General features: G+C 36.7%; 2 non-coding genes and 1 pseudogene across 3 annotated transcripts; 2 read left to right on the plus strand and 1 right to left on the minus strand.

Annotated features, from left to right (window-relative positions):
• Positions 1-10,402: 10,402 nt before the first annotated feature.
• TRNAL-UAA (transfer RNA leucine (anticodon UAA)) lies at positions 10,403-10,482 on the plus strand. The gene has a single exon. It is a non-coding gene; the product is annotated as a tRNA-Leu (tRNA).
• A 1,096-nt stretch (positions 10,483-11,578) lies between these two features.
• Positions 11,579-11,651, plus strand: TRNAR-ACG (transfer RNA arginine (anticodon ACG)). Its single transcript has one exon. It is a non-coding gene; the product is annotated as a tRNA-Arg (tRNA).
• A 1,151-nt stretch (positions 11,652-12,802) lies between these two features.
• Positions 12,803-20,299, minus strand: LOC143601771 (uncharacterized; annotated as a pseudogene). Its single transcript, XR_013147717.1, has 18 exons — positions 20,150-20,299; positions 19,762-19,959; positions 19,420-19,503; positions 18,898-18,957; positions 18,736-18,780; positions 18,228-18,427; positions 17,152-17,523; positions 16,084-16,171; positions 15,420-15,596; positions 15,243-15,332; positions 15,052-15,114; positions 14,868-14,942; positions 14,743-14,793; positions 14,566-14,640; positions 14,301-14,435; positions 13,986-14,093; positions 13,845-13,910; positions 12,803-13,354 (listed from the first exon to the last, which is right to left on the minus strand). The product of XR_013147717.1 is annotated as an uncharacterized LOC143601771 (transcript).
• Between the last annotated feature and the right edge of the window lie 350 nt (positions 20,300-20,649).

Here is a 20,649-nt window from a genome sequence, read left to right on the forward strand (position 1 = left end):
AAACATCAGCAAATCCATGCCGGACCAGTTGGGTTTGTCAGACCAATAGTACTATTCACACTCTACCGGCTTTTAGCTAATCACTCGTGTTGCGGGGCCTTACAATGTTAGCAACTCAGACAATCACCATCTTAGTACATTTCCGTACGATTCCCGTACAATAAAATATATATAAATACACGCAAATCCATGCGTTCAGTATGTACTTAAACATTTTAATAGTAACATGCTTTCCCGCCCCGAGAAAATATTTAAAAACAATTCAGAAAAAGGGGCTTGTGAAACTCACCTTAGCACATGCAAGCAGGTAACAACAGTCATTATCAGTTAACACGTCCAATCTGTAATATGATCCCTACGATCGTTATTATACAATTATTGTTTATATAATCTTTAACCGTATCATTCGGTCACTCGGGGAACACCGTTACCCCAGTAATATAACAATTCTGGGAGCAGTGTTAACCCAAAAATAGGTTTCTGGACTCAGATTGTGATGTCGTATAATGTCCGATAGTCAAAATCACTATCGGCCCGTTTTCCCCATTTTGCGTGCCTAGCACAGTTGTCCGTTTTTACGTTTCGAAAATGAGTATGGTCACACACGACTCGAAAATAGTTGTTGACTGATAAACTGATTAAGGTTATGAAAACAGAACAGGGTTTTGATGTCCCGATTAGCTACGGGATCCGTATCCGTTTTTAGCGTACCGGAAACTATTAATCCTTATAAAAATTACCCAAATCATCCGAATTATTTTCGGATGGTTCGTTTTTACTCGATTTAATAAATAATATGAAAACAACTTATTTTTAGGGTTTTCGTATACCAGTCAGCTCGTCTACCCGAACTTTGCTGGTTTACCGCGTTTTATATTATAAAAGTTCACTTTTATTCCAAATAAATATCCGTTCATCCTCGGATCTTGAGATTTTGCACAAATAACATTTTGACATTTTAGAATTTTATAAAAATATTTCCAAAATTTATTTTGTATTTAATATTTATTTATCCATTTTTAAAACTCATTTCAACACTAAATATGCCGTAAATACCAAACGACACCCGAAAAAATCCCAAATTTTCCAGGATGGCCCCTGCCATACCCTAAGTTCCCTGTAAAAATTTACAGATCCATACTCACTTTCAAATACTCTTTTTTATGCCAAAACCGAGCTAAAAACTCTAGAACTTGTTTATCCGAAAATCATACTTAGGGTTTTCCAAATGACCCGAAATTTTGTGTGTGACCTTTACATGACCTAAAAAGCTTATCTGAAATTTTTCAGAATTTTTTTTAAGGTCTTTAACTATTTTTCACAATTTTTAGCCAAAATCTAGCATTAAATTCACCAAATATTCTATATTTATCCAAAAATTCACAGAAGTCATATTTTCATATGCTTATCATCCCTGCAAAATTTCGTGACCCAGCTCAAACTACATCACAATCTGTCCAAACACATATACGAATTTATAAACCGAAATACCTTGTTCTTTCCGCTTTTACACGCCTAAATCTCCATTCTTCCGCCTTAGCTACAAACTAAACACAGAACCTACAGCCAATATACCACAATACCAAGCAAGTTACACTCACCATCAAGCCTTTTACACCATAGTTTCGGTTATTGTTTTAAAACTAAAGTTTAAACCGTAAAAATTCGTTTTTGGTTCGTTTGACTCCTTTCTTGGACCAAGATCCCTTCTATAACCCGTATACATCACTTGATCATGCAAGAATCGGTTTTCATCTCGGGTTTTCACCCTTTTTTCACTTGAAACCTCAGTTTCTTGCAAATAAACTCAAGAAATGAAGATGAGAACGTAAATAACTCGCTTTTACCTTGCTTTGTCTTCAAAATCCTTGGATTTCTAGAGAGATGATGGAGGTTTCTTTGGTTATTTACTTGAGAAGATGGGAAATGAAATTATGGTGGAAATATCCACCTTATGGCAGATTTTGAGGGGGGTGGGGTGGGGCCCACCTCCTTCATTCTCATCCACATATTAAGATTTCCAGATGTGGATAACGTTTTGGATAAACTCGGTTCGGTTCGTTTTTCGTTTAGACGCTTAATTCGGCTTTTAAAAATGCATTTCATTTAAACCGGTTTAATACATTTAAAAGTTTAAACCATAACCCTTGTTTACTTAAAACACCTTAATAATATTATTTGCGCATCTTTTTCGGCTTGAATGATGGTATCTTGCTCGGTTTGGTATTCATATTTCGTTTAACGTACCGACGTATCGTTAAATCGAAATTCTTTTTCTGTGCCGTACTTTACTTATCCCGAAGCATTAATGCTTCGTAAAATCACTAAATATTATAGATATTGTCTATAATTGAACCCTCGATTCGTTCGGGTTTCAATAACTATCGATCGATTAATCGCATATTCGATACGATGAATTATATATTCACGTACAATCAATACAGTGAACCATGTATTCTCGTATAATTACTATGGTAATTCATGTACCCGACATTAAATATAACGTAACTATTGTCTACCGGTTAGGGTATACCTGGTTTCGTCGGAATCGTTACAGTTTCCTTGGCCAACCTAAGTTGTTCGTTAACAGCTTGAGTAGCCTTGGAACGGGCCTCATGCCTAGCTTGCACTTCGGCCTCAAGGTCCTTGAAGGCCTTTTCTCTCTCAGTGACGGCGGCGGCAAGCTTCTTGTTCTCCTCCCTCAGTGATCGCACGACAGAGTAATTCGACATGCGGCTGCATCCGGGCAAGTAGAATTCGGAGCTCGGTGGACAACCGGCCTTCCTGGTAACTAACCATCGCCTTCCCCAATGCACCACTTGGAGCGGCATGGCGCGCCCAGTCGACGCAGTCTGCAGCCGTCCTGAGAGTCGTTCCTCGGCGGATATTCCACCTTGGGGCATAGACCTCATTGGAATCTGAAACTGCAACAAAAAACAGTTAAGAAAAAATGACTAAGGATGGATAACAGGCCAAAGTAACCCCACACACCTGTAGGGTCGATAACAGGCCGATAGCCGCTAAACCCATCACCCGAACCTAAAGGATATCCGTCCAAGAGGTCAAGGAGATGGGAAGGAGGCAAAGATTGGACTCCCTCATCAACAGAGGTAAGTCTAGAGGTCCCAACTCTAAACATACCTGAAGAACCGACCAAGGACGAGGTAGTCGTTGACGCCGAATGTGACACCGTAGAAGCCACAGAGGTAGAGACCATCGGAGATGAACTCATCTGAGATGAACTCATAACCGTGGCAGCCGCTGCAGATGAGCTCACGGAAAAAGTCATCGCCGGTCCGGTGAATGACGTGGTAAAAATGGCACTGACGGCTGGCGAATTTGAACTGTTCAACGCAGCAACGAAAGTAGACGCCATCGTCGGCCCAGCAGCCATGACAGACGGCGCAGCCGCCTGGGTCATCGCCTCGGATAGGTTGACCAAACCTATCGTCGTGGGTCCTGAACCACTTCCTCCCGCACCACTCTCTTCAAAAACAGATAAGTCCACTCCTGCATAAAGAAAAACCAAAGATATAAAAAACAAAGGCGGAATGAAATGCGGAAAATGTACACAAAAAGTATACTTACTGGTTTTCTTGATCTTGAAAGCCCTGACAGGCGGAGATGGACCCGATGAAACTGGCCTCTTCACGCAAGTTACCTTCGCAACGCTTGGCGGCTCGGAAGTGACAGCCGTTGTCTCAACCTCTGAGACAATGGTCTTGTCACCACCCCCAAGGTTCCTCGCCGCCTCCTCACTCTCAGTCTCGGAATCAGACTGATCCCCCAAGTCAACGAAAGGAGCAACCTTCGTTTTGCCCTTCATGCCAGCCGTCTTCTTTTTCCTCACAATAAAAGGCCCATCTGCGGATCCCTCGTCAGAAGATGACAAGATCAGAGGAATTCCAGCAGAAGTGTGAGCATGAAGAGGACGAGGATTAAAGAACTCCTTACCTGGCCGAGTGGCGCTTAAAATCTCGTGGCCTGGCGGGTAGACCTCTACAAATCTATCCGCAGTCTTCTCCAAAATGGGCAACTCGTTCTCATCAAGATCACGAGTACCCAACCTCGCGGGACCACCAGTCTCCCGCGGGTGCAAGAGCGACTGTAAGTCGTTCCCCTCTGAAATAAAAATGATAACAATGTTAGAAGGACATCCTAAACCAACACAAAAGACGGAGCATACCATAAGGAATATAGTTCAAACCGTATTCAAGAACGATGGGTATTTGCGGCGTCCCAGACCCGGCATCCTTCCACACGCGGCTCATCCCAAGCATGACCATCCCAGACTCCGCGAAGCGATAAACAGGAGTCCGAATCTGGGAAATCTTGGTGAACCACTCCGTCTCCTGGTAATTGGAAGCCGGAAGATTAGGGAGTGCCCTCCCATTCTTGAACGTCATCGCAATGGGAACGACGCGAGCGGAAATGTAGAAAAACTCAAGCTTCCAAGAGCGGAGACTACGCTCGGTAGTGCAGATCTTCAAACCCTTGATCCGAGTGACAAGGGTATACCAACCCTGGACGCACCTCCAGGTATAGAAGGTCATCAGGCGGTCGACTCGAGGCTCGATATCCAAAATACGGCACACCCATTCGAAATGGCGAACTTTAGCAATTGCCATTGGGTGCACCTCTGTCAAATGAACACCGTGTTTCTCTAAAACACGGTATACGAACTTCGTTAATGGGAATCTTAGATTCCCATATATGAAGAACGAAGCGTAAACCCCTATCTTGCCCTTAGGGGCGTCGTATACCGTCTGGTCGGCCTCCGGGAACTCTGGCTCATAGGGCTCCAGCATGAACTTCTTAACGATGTAATGGTATACATCGACAGAAAGAGTACACTGACACTCGCCAGCAGTACTCTTATCATCCTTATCGGACGTGGACGTCGGGTTCTCGGGGTAAACGTCGGACTCCTCGATGTTAACCTCTGGGTCATGAGAAGAAGACATTTTTTAATGTTGAGGAAAGAAAGCGGTTTCAGGAGAATGCTCGCCGGAAAAGACGAGTATTCGCCGGAAATCGCTTAAAAGGAAAAGGAGAGTGAAGTGAAGATAATGGACGAAATACACCCTCTCCCCCTTATATACTCATCGCAATGAATGCGATGAATTTAATGCGGATGAGAGAGAAAGCGCAGGCGCAATGACACGGCGACACGTGTGGATAAAGCAAGTTGGCAACAGGTGTCGGAATGGCGTGTCATGAAACTCGCGACCACGCGCCTGAAAAAGCGTCCTGAATGACCACATGCTGTCACATCGTCATAACTTCCTGCACATCCTGAAACCGTCAGAAGACGCCAACGTCCCTTCAACCGTTTGGACTATCCTTATCCTTTCACCAACTCTCCGAATTTCAAAAAGATTCAAAAATAAGAGGGAATATACCCCCTTACCTTGGAAAACAAGAAACCATAAGACAAGTGCGGGTACAGTGTCAGGGCGAAACCCTTCACATACTTAGCACTTGCAGGGAATTGAAGCCAAGATCGATCTTATGGACCATGCTTGCGGAAAGAGAAATAACATCCCCGCATGGCGGGAACGTTGAGAACTAGATTGTTTGAAGCTTCAAGGTGGAATTGGTTGTTTAACATAACTGATCACTATGTCTAAAACTACCAAAACCTCGTGGAGAATCTACACAAGTGAAACTCAACGCTCCCGACTTGCGAAGAGGTTACACACATACCCGCATCATACCCAAAGATCAGGCAGAAAAGTCGGGAATTTTCTGCAAGTGACATTAGGAAAACCGCGGGAAGAATCCTCACGGAGAACCTTAAAAAACGAAAACCCCTCTTTAAGGCCCCTTGCTTAAAGTCCAAAAGTTCCCCTCACTTATTAACAATTCATGAGAAGAACAATGGACTGGGGGGACTTGAAGAGGTAGGTCCCCGCAAAGCCCAGTTGGACCCGCAAGACTCACCTTAAAAATGTACGTCTGCGCAAAGACCAACTAGATCCGCAGGACCCACCATGCTCAGAGAGATGAAGACCTTACACGCAGTAAGCCAGCTGTCCCCGCAGGAAAGCCTCCCTTGGTACAGTACCTTGACTGTCCCCGCAGCTGTGGGTACAAGCCAAGAAGGAAGGCTACCAAATTTAATATATATATATATATATATATATATATTAGTTTGTTATTATATTTTTTAACGTTTGAGTTTTATCAGTTGAGATGTTTAGGTTTTTATATTTTTAACGAACAAACATAAACGAACACGAGCATGTTGATTTTTTATATGTACAAACATGAACACAAATATTTGTCTAATGAAAAAAAAGGGGCGTTGATGTAGTTGACAGTGGTGGGTAGTATCGGAAGTTAACCGACGATGGAGATGATAGACCATCAACGGAGAACGTGTAAAGCAGATAAATTAAATTAGGGTTTGATGATGAAAGTGTTTATTAATAAATGAGATCTTATAACACATTTGAGGGCTATTAGAGTTTGGTAAGACCCATAGCCCGTAAAAATTATTCTTTGATGATTAAGGGGTTAGTTTACAAATAAATGAGATGTTATAACTCGTTTAAGGGTTATCCGGGTTTGTTGAGACCCATGACCCGTGAAAATTATTGTTTGATTAGGAAATAGTTTTACAAATAAATGAGATGTTATAACTCATTTAAAGACTATTCGGGTTTGGTAAGACCCAAACCCGTGAATTCTGGTCAAATGCATGAGAAGCCTCCATTTATAAATCAAGCAATCTGATGGCTTTAGAGAATGAGGGGATAACCTAAGAACGACACATATGATTTTATGGTAGACAATTATATAGATAATTAGATATAAAATATATGAAGGTGTAAACCTTTTGTTCCCACAAGGTTTGCAATAACTTTATTCTCAACTTGCTAGTAGTAAACGTTAAATATTTATAAAAAGAAGTATAATATATTTATACCATTCTAAAATGCTAGATTGCTATCCATGTATAAAATAATCAAACAACTTTTTAAACAGTAAAATATTGTTTTTTTAAGTGTCTGGTATTTTAGTTTGTATAATATGGTAAAAGTAAAATGTGGTATAACAAATTAGTCAAATGTTTAAGTTATAAGTCAATCGTATATATCCAAACCACGTGTGAAGAGGCAGGTCCCCGCAAAGCCCAGTTGGACCCGCAAGACTCACCTTGAAAAGGTACGTCTGCGCAAAGACCAACTAGATCCGCAGGACCCACCATGCTCAGAGAGATGAAGACCTTACACGCAGTAAGCCAGCTGTCCCCGCAGGAAAGCCTCCCTTGGTACAGTACCTTGACTGTCCCCGCAGCTGTGGGTACAAGCCAAGAAGGAAGGCTACCCGCACTAACAGTAAGGCTACACGCATAAGGCACTAACTCTTATACTTCAGCAATGTCACCTGAAGAAGGAATGAGCAGGGCGGGAATATTCCCGCCCAAAAGAGCCAGTCCGTACGCTTCTAGAAGATCTTTTGTACTATACCTACCAAGGTATGGACAAATAGACAAGATCTGACAAAAGCAACCCATGAACCAATCACAGGGTGACAGCTCACTGACAATAGTACGAGGAGGAGCACGCTCCAGTACAAAATGTTACTATCAGCCGCTGCCTACCCACCAACTCCCATCGTGGCACGAACGTAGCCCATAGTTGGTGGAAAAGGAATATTATATACAGCTGGCCGTACCTGCTTGGAAACCTACCTTCGGCTATAAATACTCCAACACCTTGGAACGGTATCATCGTCTTCTCTCTAGCTATTTCTCTCTATATACACTTATATTCAGAGCAACCTAGTCTGATTCTCACGCCGGAGGGTGGTCACAAGGGGGAACCCCCCCCCCCCCCCCCTTCTCAGTGACGAGCTTACGGTGTCTGTTTTGCAGGTTGAGAAGAATAACCATCTTTGCCGGACCTAACCCTCGTGGGAAACATCTACTTAACCCTAAGATTATCCTTAATCTGTCGGGGGTGAGGGGGCACTTCGGCGTTGTGCATTAACATCGTGTTCCCTCCTTCATCACGCAAAAACTTATGCGTAATGGCTTTTGTATTTGTTCAGATTCGGTAACTTCGGTGAAACATATTTACGCGTTCGACTACCTGACGAAGATTAAGGCTAGATATTATTTATTACTCTTCTGTATTTTAGCTTATTTGTTTATTTATTTTATTAAATTGTTTATTTGAGCATCTTACTTTATAAAATGCACGCGGTTGTCCCGTTACCATAAAGTCATTGTAAATTGTACCTTAAAGTAAACATACATGTTTATTTCATTGTAAATATATAATCTACTATCCAATAATTCACACGTCAGCCTCAGTAAGTCATGTTTGCACATGTCAGTAAGTTTGCAATCATCTGTTCAAAGTTAAAAAAAAGTAAAAATTTGCAATCATGATGTTTATAAGTGGTGCAAATTATTAGGTGTGAAGTCCCACCTTATCATTTTATAGTCGCACGTTTCTAAATATCATTCATAGATTCACGTAGATGTCTCATTTATGATAGCAATGTAACATATTTTTATTAAAATTTATATTTATGACAATTGGGTACGCTAACAAGACCAAGATAAGTTAAGGAAATGGTTGAACGCTATATCATTAGATTTGCTAGAATCATCCCATGACATTATTTTATACATAAAGACACTAATCATTTATTAAAAATAACACTGTTGAAACGACACACTATATGTAATCGGACTGATTTATCAAAATCTAGAGCTTTCCATTTTTATTTTTTGTTGTTTTTAAATTTTAGAAAGAAATATACAAATGGTTCCTATGGTTTGACCATACTACAAGTTTGATCTTCAGATTTTAATAATTGCAAATTTATTCCAAACATTACGGACTTGGTAATTGTGTTTTCTTAATTTTGTTAAAAGTCATCATTCAAATTCCAGAATTTCTTACGTCAACTTCATCACCTTCGATTATGCACCAGACATTTGATTTTCGAGGGTGATGAAGTCGACATAGGAGTTTTGGAGTTGAAAGAAGATTTTATTATAGTTTCAAATTTGAATAGACACAATTATCCTTACATGAACAACTCAAAACATCATCTTTTCGGTTAAAACTAACTGTGATCAATGTTGAGACCGGACCGGACCGGGATTCGGTTCACTGCAGTTCGCTCGGTTCCTAGAAAACCAGCCGGTCCGACCGTAAAACCGGACCGGTTGAACCGGTTTTCCTATTAAAAATTAATTTTTTTTGAAAAACCTTTTTTCCAACAATTTTTAAGCAATAGCCGTTCGGCCGGTCAGACCGGTTCGACCCGTCGAACCGACCGATTTGATGTCTGATACGGTTATTAAAACATTGACTATGATTAACAGTGAAGACTAAGTCACTAAACGTGTAACCATCTCACAAATGTTTGGATTTGGACTAACTTTGTAATTTTTGAATTTTGACAAAGGAACTTCAATATGCTTAAACTATGGAGATTATGTGGACAAATTTGTTCTCTAACCCATTCTATTTATGCATGCGCCATATATTCATCTCACATGATTTATAAATGGGATTGAAAAGAAATATGAACAGTAATTTTAGTAATTATAAGAATTAATAAAAAAATTATTTCAGACTATCGAAGTTACAAATTCCCAAAGTTTACTATAATATATCTTCATAGGAGTGATATGTGTATTTAGTTATATTCATCTATTAAACATGTTTAGAAAATTATATATCTTAATGAATCTGTATATATGTGTCATCTAAATTTAAAAATATTATTGGTTCTTAAAGTTAGGTTCCTACCTAAAAGGCTTTTTGGGCCCTAGTCCTGCGTCCTGCCCAACTACGTTGTCCTTTCGGACTTTCATACCTTGTACTCTTGTACCTTGAGAATGATTATGAAAAACAATAAAAATAAAAAAGAAGACTTTTATGGCATTATTGTGAGTTCAAGGACAAATGAAGTCATTTAGTGTGACAATCAAATGGGTGTGTGGGTAATCCTATTTGTATACACGAGTATAGAACGCGTTCCATGTCTTGTCACATATCCATCGGGTACTTGATTACTCATTGCATATTAGGTATCGGGTATACCTGTGAGTCTTAGGTATGCCTGCTTGTTTACTAAAGTTTATTTGTGAGGTTTTTCAAGTATATTATTTTCTATTTTCATATAGTTTTATTACCAAATGGATGTAGAAAGTACACAACTGAATTCGATTGATTAATAAAAAAAAAGTTAGGAATTTACATGTAAAATGGATACATGAAAACCATGATAAAATTTCAGCTTGAAAAACATGTCATATTTTAAATTCTAATAAAGGTATCGGTTGATTATTATAATTTATATTGGTTAAAAACATAAGTTGTTTTCAGAATTATATCTTTAAATAATAAAAGAGTGTTATATACAACACAAAGACTGTTTGGCCGAGTGGTCTAAGGCGCCAGATTTAAGCTCTGGGGCGAAAGAGCGTGGGTTCAAATCCCACAGCTGTCAAATGTTTTTTTTTTTTTTTGCGGTTTCATAGTTTCATGCATGAAACCTGCATCAAAACTGTGTATACCGGGTCAAACAAAACAAATATGTTACCAAACATTGAAATAATCTACTTTATTGAACCAAAATTATGATTGGTTCAAATAAAGATTTTATAGGTTGTCATACAATAAGCCTTGTTTCTTGTCACCTCATCAAATTTCAGCGTTGAGTTAGAAAAACAAGGTTTCTATTCACATTAGAAAATGAAGAAATGAGAAAGAAAACACGAAAACAACAAAGTATTCAGGTTATAACACTTTTAACTTTGAGTAGAAACTTTTCTTCACCTCGTATACAAATCCAATTCCAAAACAGTAAACGAGTACAACCATGCTCTCAGTATATTTATAAATTATTCCATAGGGCCCGTATTGTAGAAGTTTTTACCCCGTGCAAATGTTTTCGTAACCACTCTATTTCGCATATCATCAAAAATGTTTTAGAACATGATGGGTTTGGTGGAGGTCTTTAGGCCCATTCTTGACCAGTAGGTGGTTGGCCCTAGCATGCTAAATAGAAGCCCGTTTTGTGTTTCTTGTTCTATAAAATGTAAACTCTAATGTACTCTCTATATATTCATATCACGAGTGATATAGAGCAATAATATAATTACCTTGGTTGTAACATGTGAATGTGGGTCAGTCTAGACCAAACCACATAAAATTCTTGTGTGGTTGTGTTTGTTTATTTGCTTTCGTGTGTGTTTCAGCTTCGTGTGAGTGCCAGATGCTAGCAGAACATACACATGATCCCTCTCTAATGTAGATATGCGAACGTAAAGTGAATACATGAAAAACAAAGTAGATAGAAAATGTATACTCGGAATGAAGACATTGAAAAGAAGAAAAAATTAGTATCAATAAAAGACGAAACATAGTTATTGGGTTTTTAATATTGAAAGATAGTTCTGATAATACAGATAATAATTTTAAGTGTATACTTATTTTAGTTTAGGGGTAGCAAGTGAGAGAGAAATACGGAGTATTAAATACACAAAATATGCCACATTTATAATAATAATACTATTAAAATGTAGAATACCTATAACATCAAGGACTCCGTGGCCCAATGGATAAGGCGCTGGTCTACGAAACCAGAGATTCTGGGTTCGATCCCCAGCGGAGTCGTTATTTATTTATTTTTTTGGTTTTCAGCTATCATTTTTCTTCATGTTTTTGTTTTAAAAACATATAATAACAATGATGATATTATCTTGCGTGATGATACATTGATACTCCAGCTCAATCTTCGGTTTGAAACTAGAGTCTTTTTTGGAAGTTTTATTTAGGTTCAGTAAAAATTAAAAGTTGATTATTTTCCTTACACAATACTAGTCTTTTATCCAAAGTTTTTGAGTTGATCAAGGAAGATATGTCGCTTTGGTTAAAAACTAGATCTTTGGATCCGTTTAGGTTGCAATTTCTAGTTCCCTATTTGTAACTTGTTTTGGTTTGGTTTCGTTGGGTTGGCCTTTTTGAACTGACTTGCAAACCTTGTTTATAATACATAGCCGTTTAAAAAAAAGTTTATTTACACTTCGCTATAAATTTATTACAATATGAGTTGTAATTAAAAAAAACATTTAATACGCTATTTGTAAATTATTTAATTCCCTTATCACCATGTTTTTATAGGGCTACTCCTAAATGTTTCAGTAAAAAAAGTAATTTCGTAAACTAAGATAAGACTCTTATTTTCTTAACAATAATAAAAAAACTATTTTCAAAAAATTCTTTGAATGTACTATCCTTTTTAATGGTGTTTTGACTTCACGATAAGCCATTAGGTCTACCAATAATTAATACTCAAGTTTGAACCTTGAGATAAATTTCAATTGTCAGTTATTAGTTTGACACTTCAGAGATTCAAACGCAAAACCACCCGTCCCAAAAGTAAACCCTTAAGAAAAAACCCCCTGACCAGCAGACCAGACGCCTGATAGCTATAGTGGAATCCGAGTTTAAGTGTGAAAATATTTATAAATAAAGGCGGTGTTACTTGTCGTTGTAACAAGGTCAAAAATAACTAGTAGATAGTCGTTATACAATGTGGAAACGAATCGATTATTTCATTTAAATAATTCGTTTATTATGATTTAAAGTTGTGATTCAAGCAAGCAAGCTATCCTAAAGTTGTACTACTTCAAGCACCTTTTAATCTTTAATTTATTCTTTATCTACGTACATTATATCACATGGTTTCTTTATCTTCGAACATTTTATCACATGCTAATCTTAGTAAAGGCGGGTGTTACTTGTCGTTGTAACAAGTTTATTCTTTTTTGCAAGTTCAATAATACTATCCTAATAACTTTACTTAAATACAAGTTCTAACCTTTGTACTCACATGAATTATAACCACCATACAACTCTCACAGTTGTTATCTTGCCTTAGCTTCCAATGAACACTCAACTTAATTCTTATCTATTGTTCAAAACACAGTAACCAAATATGCAGCTTTAATAAGCATTTCCAAACACCCTCATAGACATAAAAGAGAATACATTTTCAAAACTAACCAGTAAAATACTTGTTAAAAGTGTTGGCATTATTAGGTTACCCAAAGCTTAAGAATTCAACTGTTTTAACACCAATCCCATTTAAAACACAGGGCTGATGGTTTCGGTATTAGTACTACAGATTAACATAAAACTACGTGAATTAGAACATGATAGTACAGTATTAATGTCGTCCGACCATGCTTCAAATTTGGCATTTTAAGGTCTCAGAAGCTTAATCCAAGTAATAGACTGAACCCGCATGATTAACAGTTGTGCCTAGATAGCCGAGTGTCTGATAGAACTGTGAACATCTGTGTATCTACAAATTCCTGCAAAACCCAAAATTCATTGCATTTAAAACACATTTCACAAATTCTAGCAAGAAATGGCATTTCAAAACTATGATAATATATCTTTTTGTAATAATAAGCTCTTTCAAGATTATAAAAATTCGAGCCGGGGGGTCTCACCGGAAACAGCCTCTCTATCCCTATGGGGTAGAGGTAAGGCTGTCTACATCTTACCCTCCTCAGACCCTACCATAGCTTTGCTATTGGTGGGATATACTGAGTACCATGATGATGATGATGATGATGATGATGATGATGAAGATTATAAAATTGTGATCTGTTCAAATAACTGTTCTTAGTGGAGTTATTAAAAATAAAGAGAGATGGGTAAAAATATATAGTTTTAGTTGGAAAATATTATCTAAAATTGATTATTTGACTCTTAAAAAGTTATTATTATGACTCCATAATCACTTAATCGGAACAACTGAAGTCGTATCATCTAGAAGTGAAGTTATAATGACCGTACCCTGATAAATTGTCGATCTCTATAGGGAAAGGAATCAATATAGCTCTCCTTGAGAAGTAATGAAACCTGCAAATAAATAAGGATTAGGTTTTGAAAATAAGAACGGTAATAATATAAAGATCTAGAATAAGGTTATCTTACCCTGTCATTATCACATTGCACACTAGTGATTGTATGGTTGGACAAGTTTGAACAAAGTGACTCCAAATGCTGCCTCACGGCAGCTAAAAATTGCGTTGCAGCTTCAATCTGTGTCACCAAAACTAATTATTTCCAAATATTTCATGATCACAAGAAGATTGTGATATGTTCTTAAGTTTTACCAATGTATAGGAACAGATCAATAAGTATATTTTGCTATAAAACCATAAATAACATAAATCCAGCAATATGAATGTAATACATGACCAACAATACAAGAAACATGAAGCAAAGTGAAAAATGGTAAGAACTCACCTGCCATTTGTTGCACTTGTACACCGGATGCTTTTTAGCAGCAATTTCGTCACCTGATAGTCTAGCATGAAGCGGCCCTAATTTGTTCATGAGTTCTTTTTGCTTTGGGAGTGCTGGCAAGGAGGACATTTCAACCTGCCAATAAAAAGTAACTTGATAAATTAGATGACAAAAAAAATGATTTCAAATGCATTAATATATGATCTGAAAATACTAATATTAGATTTCCAGCTAAAGTGAAAATACTTTGTTCTTTAAGCCTTACCAGGTTATCTGCCAAACTAACATGAACAAGGTTATTAGATTTCATCTTGTTAACTGGTTTATGCAGTATCCCAACCTGAACAGAAAATATAAACAAATACATGAATTTAAACATATTAGTCAATAAATGTAAAACCTAATCCCATATCTCCTAAAAACATGCATATCAGAAACTTACAACAAAGGGGACTGGGGCATCAAGAAAATCAAACATCTTTCCTGGAAGAACCTGTAAAAATGAAATATAATCATTCTTGTTACTGGTACTTATATAGTTATATATAAGGTGCCCATATAACTCACTGGAAGGAACAGGCTTTGCCATTCAAATGGAAGGATCATAGGAATAAGAGCCAACACTGTAGCGGATAAAACACCCTACATATGTTAAATTTAGCATTTATTATGGTCATTAATCAGTTTGGATTTTGGAATAACAATCAGTACAAGTATTTATAAATTATTAATAACTTTAAGAAAAGATTACCAGATTCGGAGACGTGATGATAACTTGTTTTTCCAGAAGCACCGCCGCAAGCAATAATAAAACCTGAAAATAGTTTCATTAATAGCAACACGTCTAAAATGCGTATAGTTCTAAATAAAATCCCTTAATATGTAAGTGTGGGTATGGCACTTAGGATAATATAATATTGTAACACATGAGTAAATATTTACATTTTGAAGGGAAAGAGCTCTACAAATTGCTATGGTAGTCCAATTTGATAGTGAGACAGCTTCCTCAATGGCAGCAAGCTTGAATTTGACCTAGTCAGACATTACATGTCAACATGAATAAATCCTAGAGAGGTCAATTCAGGTTATGTTTAATGGTCCACAAACAAATATACCTACCTTATCAGGAATCATTGACATGTCAACATTAGGATCTTCTCCAAAAGCAAAAGCAGTTCTATAATATTCAATAGGCTGTAGATGCTCGAGTGGCCTAAAATGTATTTTACCTCCATATGATGGAACTGGCAATGTGTGATAGCCACAGACAATTTGCAGCAAATCACTTTTATTTTCCTGTCAGAATAATAACAAAATTAATTATCAACTAACATGGTATATTGTCTGTACGCCGTGCTTGCGGTGCACGCATATAATGTATATATGTGTGAACCCTCAGGTGGGCAAAAGCGAAATTGCACTAATTTTGACGTTATTTTACCAATATCGTGAAAATAACGTTAAAAGTGGCGGAAGGTTAATCAGGCATCATGTGGTGGCGTTGATGGCCGAAAGACAAGGGTACATGCACCAATCGGTCGGTGTCCCGATGGTTGAGTGTTATGTGTCTTATGTCCAAGGCTTGATGCAAAACTACTATCAAGCCGAGGGTCTCACCGGAAGCAGCCTCTCTATCCCTATGGGGTAGAGGTAAGGCTGTCTACATCTTACCCTCCTCAGACCCTACTATAGCTTTGCTATTGGTGGGATATACTGAGTACGATGATGATGATGATGATGATGATGATGGTATATTGTCTGTAAGCAACAAAAGTCAACAAACCTTAGCCCATTCCATAATCGTCTTATTAGGTTTATCACTGCAAGAAAGTACCCCATCTTCATCCTCTGTTACAATGCCTCTCACTGAACTGGTTAAAAACAAGTATATGGTATTTAACACATGAAATAATAGTAATGATAATTATAATAACAAAGATAATAATGGGTACATCATAATAAACTTATATTGTGCAACATAAATTCACACATGTATACATGCATTTAAATTAGATTCGCTGGTGAGTTTAACGGGTCAAAATGTTTCAGGTCAAAAAGGTTAGTTTTGAACGAGAAATGTCACAAGGTATCAGTTGGACTGGATGACCTGAAACACTTATATGTTCATAATTTATAGATTTTATTAATGAATAACTAGTGATGTTAAATGTCTAAAAATAAATGTGATATTGAACTTTAATCAAATTATATGGTGGCCGGTGGAAAAACATTCCACATGCATGGTAGTTTCAATTAGACTTGTAAACGAACTGAACAAACATGAACGGAGTGTGTTCGTTCATTAACTTTAACCGAACAAACGATTGAACACAGTAGATTAAATGAACAAAGTTTTCTTGTCCGTGTTCGTTCATAAAGAAACTTAACGTGTTAGTGTTCATTTATATTCGTTCGTTAACAGTATAAAGTATAAACGAACAGTTCATGAACATAAACGAATGAACATAGCTGAAAATAGATTAAAGAAAAAAACCGAGATAAAACCAATTAAAGGTAAATCTGAACAACAATGTGTTGGGCCTAAAGAATTGTTAAAACTAGACTAAATTGTAATGGGCCTAAAAATTTTAATGAGTATATTAATGAAAGAAAACGAACAAACTTAAATAAACGTAAGCTAACCAACATAAATGAATGGACAAAAACAAATTTATATGAATATTAATGAACGAACAAGGCACGTGTTCATGTTCGTTTAACTAAATTATCAAAAGGTTGTATGAAATAAGCATACTCTTTGAAAAACTTTCAACCCGATTAACCTGTAGCTATTTTATTTGGCACTTTAAAGATGAAACAAGCACAAGGCATTATGAGAAGATAAACTCACCTGAACAACGGACCAAAACTGCCAATTCGTGCTAGTGATTTGTTAACCGGGACAAAGCAGGCCTCAATATTAGCCTTGCATATACTATCACGATCACCCTGCACTTTTCCTAAATGTTCCCATCTTCTTGCTGATGCATCAGAACTAGAATTACTAGGAGATCTGTTTTCCGGTTTTGAAGGTGAATAATGCCCGCCATCAGTTGAAAGGGACAGTGTGCCATGAACTGGTATTGCAGAATCCATCCATGACCTCTGCTGACGTGGACTGCCAGCACATTCAGCCTCTTGGTTTTTTAGTTTGGGTGGGCGATCAAGACTCATTTCACTAACAAACTGTGTTATTCGATTTAAACGTTCCTGTGCAACAATGCTGAATCAAAGCACAAGCATATTAACTAATGGTAGTTTAAATGCTTAACGTGTTTTCTATAGGTGGCACGGGTCAAAACGGGTGATTATTTGGTACAGGTGGACATAGGTCAAGTTGGTTAACCAGAAACACTTTTTGCCAAAAAAGAAAAATTAGTGTTTTATAAATTAATAATGTGTTGATGTTTTAAAGTTCATCTTATCTCAATGAATAACTTTATTTAAACATATTTGACACTAAATATTTACAACAAAAATAAAGATCATTATCAGATAATAAACACTTTGAAAACTTATAAACTGATTTTACAAATTATAATATTCAAATAATGCAGCTTCTGTAATTATGCTTAACACACTTAATTATTTATAAAAAGATAGCGTTTAAAAGGTTTCAGTAATAATCAAACTAAATTTGGTAAAAGCTAATTTTCATACATACTTGTGTGTTAAATATAATGACAATTATAATATTTCAATTAAAATCTAAATATTCAAATAGATAACTTAGAAGGTTTTATGCATTAATAAAAACTTCAAGTGACATTCAACCTTTTCAACCGATTTTACTTGTTTCCTTTTACGTTAACTTTTCAATTTTACGCAATAGAAATAAAATGTAGTTTGAATTGACCCGTTCACAAGTAAACTGTCAAAATTGCCAGCTATAAGTATTTCAAATGAGTGAAAGAAGTGAAGACTAACCTGTTTAACATTTCATAATGTAATTCGAAGAAAGGAACTCTGGTCAACAGACAGTAACAACGAGGTGCGGTAACTAAAAAACGACTTCCTCGGCCGGGTGTTCTTGATAGAGATGAGGCAACACCAAGCATCCCTGGTGGTCTTTGAACAAATTCTTGTGTGTGTAAGCAAACACCATAAAGAGTTGCATTGTCTGCCACCTGAATTGGTACAAAGAAAAGACTACAAATGTTAATGAAGAGCTGTGTGTGATTTGTAAACCCCTACAAGATAAATAGTTGACTTGGTATGGGAGCTCGTTGGTAGAGATGCAAACAAACCAAACGTTCAACAAATCATTCATTTGGAAGTTTGTTTATATACATGAACAAGATTTTATTTATACTGTGATCTGTTTTAGCCTTCAATATGACAACATTTGAAAATTAATAGGCCAAAATGTGGCCATTTGAGAAAGAAAAAAGAGACATTTGGATGAAGATAGTGTAGCAAATTAGATATAACTTGCCTTGAGTGAAAATATAAATGATAAGTCATCTCTGCTTAAGTGGTCCTGCTTACGGATACACGATACAATAAAAGTTGAATTATTTTCTTAGCTAACATGATCCAAGTAATATTTTTCTACACTAGAAATAGAATGAGTTTTCATGCAATCATAGTCTCATACCTGTCCATAAACGAGTTGATTTAGCTCACTAAGTGATGGAGACCTCGCCAATATACATGCCTGAAGGAAGCACAAAATTAAAGATAAAACATTATCCACTGATGACACATATCTAAACTTTGTCAGAGCAGAAAGTTAAATAAATAGAGATTTGTTTCAGGTTATGTTTTATATCTAATAGCACAATGAATAAAAATAGAGAACTAAGCTAAAAGAGAAAAGGTCAAATGGTTGAACTAGTCAAATGTTTCGAAAGTACGCCACGGTGTATTTTCTTAAAGCATAAAACTTCCTAAACACTGCATTCATAGTCAGACTTTTGTTCAAAACCTTAAACAATACAATGTGTATAAACATAATATATATAAAATGAGTAAATTTTAAGAAAGATAGGGTAAAAAGTATTCTGGTGACCCGACTCATTGCTACCAATACAAGAAAGAATCCTTTGACCCGAAACCCAATAATTTCCCTTCCCCTCTAGTTTGGCATACAAAGATATAAAGTTGAGCAATGCATCACCTTCACACCTTCAGGAAAGCAAAAGGATGCTAAATCTGATAAGCCCATAGATAAATTCTTCCCTGGAGGATATTTGAAAAGTATCTGGAAGTAACAGGAAAAATAAAAAAGAAAAATAACAACTAGAAAACATCAGCATTTTATATCAATAGTATATCTACAACATAACAACACAGTTTCACTCAATGGAGTAAAATACAAGTCCTCACACTTTTACATTAAAACACTTTTTTTTTAAAACACTCATAAACAGATGCTATCTCAAAATAGAGCAATATTATAATGGATAAATGAACCATATTGCATATATTATTTTTAATTTATAATTCATAGACTGCTGACCTGTGGTTCCATCATCACACCTGGAGGTGATTGCAAAGGGATAGTTTTAAGATCCGTTTCTAATAAGTTTGATTTGGCCTCCCATTTCTTTCTTTTAACAAATGCATCCTCCACAGACTCTAGATTAGCATTTGGATGGATACCCGCAACAAAAAAATGTTCAAAAAGCGCGGTTGGGTCCTGATATTTTGCACTATCCTACATGCACCATCTCCACATAAGCTATGTGTGACACATCAAAAAACAAACAAAAGAAAAAATAATAATAGTTGTCCATTGAAGTGTAGTTCAAGGCATAGTTGGCACTTTAATTGCAATTTACTTTAATAAAGTCAAACACTGAAGCAAATCACGACTAACAGACATAACAAATCAAGTTACGTATTACCGAGGTCTTGGAGTGAAACTGATACCACTGGCGTTTCTGATGAGCTAAAATCTACGGATTGAAAAACGCTTGATCCTGACTACCACCCCAGTTCAAAGCCCTCTGCATATGAGTCTTGAATCTTTGAAAGCCATTGGTCTGTTGCGTATTTAACGACCGTATTTAACGAGGTCACAATTTCACTTCTACATCGTCTATGGTTCGCCCCTACAGATGTCATTCTTGAACCACTTGACTTGAAGATTCACTATCTAACGCTTCACTAATTCCTCTTATAGTTTAATGTTTACAACTCTTTTACAGATCAAAATCCATCTTCCATCCATTTTTCTAACCTAGAAACATACGATATGATGCTCTTACAGTTTTACGATGGCACTGATACTTTGACTAATGACTGGTTAACCGTAACATATTCCAGCATCTATATTATATTCAATCTTCTATCATATCAATCATATATATCAAGCAATTTCCCCAATTCCTTGAGCTTAATGCAA

Source organism: Bidens hawaiensis, unplaced genomic scaffold, assembly GCF_021521415.1.
Source record: "Bidens hawaiensis isolate Kalapana, Puna unplaced genomic scaffold, B.hawaiensis_p1.1 tig00057079_1, whole genome shotgun sequence".
NCBI classification, from domain to species: Eukaryota; Viridiplantae; Streptophyta; class Magnoliopsida; order Asterales; family Asteraceae; genus Bidens; species Bidens hawaiensis.